The sequence below is a fragment of the Lactuca saligna genome, chromosome 8 (genome assembly GCF_052625555.1).
Source record: "Lactuca saligna cultivar CGN05327 chromosome 8, ASM5262555v1, whole genome shotgun sequence".
In the NCBI taxonomy this organism is placed as follows: domain Eukaryota; kingdom Viridiplantae; phylum Streptophyta; class Magnoliopsida; order Asterales; family Asteraceae; genus Lactuca; species Lactuca saligna.
In genome coordinates, this window is record NC_136424.1 from 218,669,711 (window position 1) to 218,673,784 (window position 4,074).

The window sequence follows — 4,074 nt, forward strand, 5'->3', positions numbered from 1 at the left end:
TAGACTATAATGAGAGAAATAAGACACTTATGGTTATTAATATATTATAAGTTCTAGTATATTAATAATAAGAATAATAAGATTATTTAATTAGTATTGATCAAGAATTAATCTAGGATTAATTAAGTGATCAAAAGAAGACTAATTAAATATATGGGTTGATTGTGCAAATCATCCATACTTATATAGTGGGCTAATGCTCCATGGATTATCTAGTTGGGCTAAAACCCATATGATGCTCCATGGTGTTTTTGTACCCATGGATCATTGAAATGAAAGGCCGTGTTAATTAGGGTTTACATGGTGTAACCCTAACTATATAAGCATCTTATTCTTGACCAAAATAGGCACTAGAGAGAGTAAGGAAGGGCTAGCCGATTTTCATGAAGTGTAGAATTCTCTCAAGTTATTCCAAGTGTATTTGGTGTTGTGTGAACCATTTGAGGTGTCACACTTGGGGCACTAGGCACTCAAGCTTCATGAAGACTTTCTACATCAAAGAGGTATGTATTCTATCTTGTTATATTCATTGTTGTGTATGCTAGATTAGGATAATACCTTGGATGTTCATATTTGCATGTATAATAGACAAAACATAGATCCAAGGTATTTAGGGTTGCATGTACACTTAAGAGTGTTAGAATGCTCATAAACCAACAAGAACATGTTTTGGCGGGTCCTTGATTCATTCCGTTGTTCGAACTTCCGGCCCCTTGCCCGTTGACTCCTCCATTGTTCCCTTGGTGAATTTGTGCCATTGTTGCGGTGACCACAGTAGATACAGCTGCCTGGAACGCGACTGAGTCAACTTCGGGTGGGGTTGATCCCGGGTTTCCGCGAGTGGGTCGTGGAGGCATCTTTCTGTCATAGAATGGTAAGATGTTGAGTGTATGTGGTTTTCGCGAGGTTGTGATCCTATAGACTAGGTACGTGGCACAACTTAAGTACTTCTACGATTGAGCATACAATCATGGATACATAACACATAGCAGATTATAACGTCATAATAAAACATATAAAATATTTCATTACTATTATCCGCATTTTGATACATGAAAATTTTGCTCGAAAGAGCATACATAAGCGGTACTTGTTCGACATCATAACGCCTCTATGAGTAGTGTAGTCACTTAAACATAGAGTCGGGGTACATAGCATAGTTCCTAATGACCTAGTAAGATAAGTCTATCTCTAGTCGCGGTGAGATGTGCCTGGGGGAGGTGCTGAGGAAGTGGATGCTCCCTGAAGACGAGCCACCTGTCGTTCTGCGTCCTGGAGTCGTGACTCCCACCTCACTTGCCTCATATGGAACTCTCGAAGAACGTCCCGTATCTCCTGATCTGAACGCTCGACCCTAGTCCACAGTTGGCATACCTGATCGGCAGTGCTCTGAGCGTGGTCGCCAGTGTTCCGTAATCGTTTTACCATGACTGGAAGGGCTCGATCAGCCGGCCCTCCGTCCCTCAGGTCAAAGAACTCGCGTGACATGCCGTACGGGGGTCGCTGTCCCTGTTGTCTGCTCCACCTCCAAAGATCAATACCCCAGGGGGGCGTAGGACCAGTGGGGCCCACCCGGTAAGCATGCACCCTAATCGGGTAAGGGGTTGATGACTTCGGACTCCGCATCCGAATCACCCCCTTCACTATCGTCGGGTCCCTCCTCAAAGCTTCCTTCATCTTATTCCTCCTCCTGTTCCTCTTCTGGTTCGGCAGGCTCACCCTTGACTTCTGCCTCTGGTTCTCCGTCAGATTCCTCCTCGGGATCTTCCTCAGGCTCTTCTTCAGGCTCTTTGTCTAACCATCCATTATTCCCTTGGTTAGGGAAGTAAGGATCTCCGGGTTGATGGAAACCAGCCATGCGGTCTGCGAGAGTGTGTAAATATGCTAACATTACCCCTAGGATGCTACAACTATTGTACAGATTAAACGGGTGTTTTCTTTTTGGTGATAAAGAGGTATGTTTTTAGGTTCCTTAGCTATCACGATCTCCTCAGAACGTGTGATAGTTATACCTTGGAGGGAATGTAGTTGATCAAGCTACGTCCACTTCTTGATATGACTAGAACAGTCCTGGCTCAACCGAGATACTAGCATTATCTTGTTTGGTTCGATATTATGTTCTTTTTCCTAATACAAGCAAGGAGGTTTTTATTGTTGTGTTTTACTTGTTTTGTTCAGAGTTGTGTAAGTCCCTCTTTTGGTTTACAGTTGCATATCAATGTGTGGTTAGATATGTTGGTTCACTATAAATAGTGTTGTGATACCAACCTGTCACACCCCCGAACCAGACGACGAAAACGTCTGAGGGCTATTGTAACCTAATTGAATACCATCACAATGAATATACATGAATCATAACATCATTCACCACCATGCATTGAAATATTACAACCGATATTGTTTACATTCAGTACATTGTTTAAAGCATTACATTCCCAAAACATAAGTCGTTCGATACTAATTAAACAAACAATATGACATCACTGGATACATTTGGCTTCGATTTACCTGTTACCTGAGAATACAAGTATTTTGAAAAAAATCAACATATGAAATGTTGGTGAGTTCATAAGTATGGTTTGAAAAGAAATGATTTGTATAATTTTGAAAACCACAGAAAATCTGATATTTTCTAAAAAAAGTGTTGTATATAAGAAAAAGTATGAAGATCCGTAAGTATGCTTGTTGATTATTATAAACGTGAATACTTTTTAGACTTTGTAAATATCACATAGTTAAGAGTGTTGAATTCCCCAGGGAAAACCCGATGGTTTCCCTAATACATCAAATTACGTGGCATAGTTAGTATTATCCCGATACGACGTTGTTTTCTATAATTCCAGGTGACATTGGATTAATTATGGGTTGTGAGTAGTTATAATCATGCATTAATGAAAATGACTAGTTTACAACTATATAAACGATCCCTTAGGCGTCGTCCGTACTACTCACTTAATCCAACCACCCTGACTTCTCATAGCCCCATAACCGAGGAGAAAAGAGGGTGCGAAGCCCCCGTTATTTCCATAAGTCGTTCAAGGCTATCGTGAATGCAAAAGGCACTTGGCCCGACTCGCATTTAACTTCTCGACTTTGCTAGCAGTACCAAAGGACCCTTGGGGCCCAACAGCACAATAAAGCTATTGAAAGTCCTTTTACACGGAATTAGGTCATTTATGGCCCAATAACATGTAAGCGCGTTCCCTTCAGGCCTAAAGATCATGTCATTGGGCTAGCTAGGTCCAACAAGCACGATTTGAAACTTTCGAGCCCAAAGATGGTGTATTGACTTCTCGTAAATTTCTGCGTGTGTATTGAAGTATCATTGATTATTGATTTTTGATTCGTTATTGATTCGAGACCGAATCAATTCGTTTGGTAACGATTTTGGTGTTGAAGGTGTATTTATTATTACGTTTCGCCGGTAGACGTAATACTCGTATTTTTATTTTAAGGGGTCTATTGTTTTAAGAATGTGAGTTTATTTTCTTAAGCCCTTTTCTCGGATAAAATTTACACTTTTAACCCTTTGTGTACAAAGAATTTCCGGTTTAGTCCGTAAACTATTTTTCTTGACACTTTAGTATCAAAACTTATTGGAAAGACATTTTTAGCACAAATTTACTTGATAAACAGCTTAAGTCCTTCAAAAATGAAATTTTCTCGGTTGAAACCTCCATTTTCACAACTTTTACAATTTTGACCCAAAATGGAAATTTTTTGCATCTTTGGTCCCTTTTTAATTTGAAAAGCATTTTTGACCCTTGAAATAGATTTGGTACACTAGTAATCCTCTGTTTTATAGAAATGTGCAGTTTCAGCCCCTCCAAATCAAAATTCTCGCAATTTGGGGCTTTATTGGGCTGAAAGGTCCATTTTGGCCCATTATGTTTAAAATTCACATTTTTAACCCTTCAAAAGTGTTAATATTCAGAAAATACATATTAGAAACTGTTTACGCTCATCTCAACCTTCAGAATTTATATTTTGTCGTTTTGGCCCCCTTAGTTTTGTATTTTTAGCATTTTGAGCCCAAAAATGGGTTTTTAAGTCCAAAAATGTTCATATTAACCA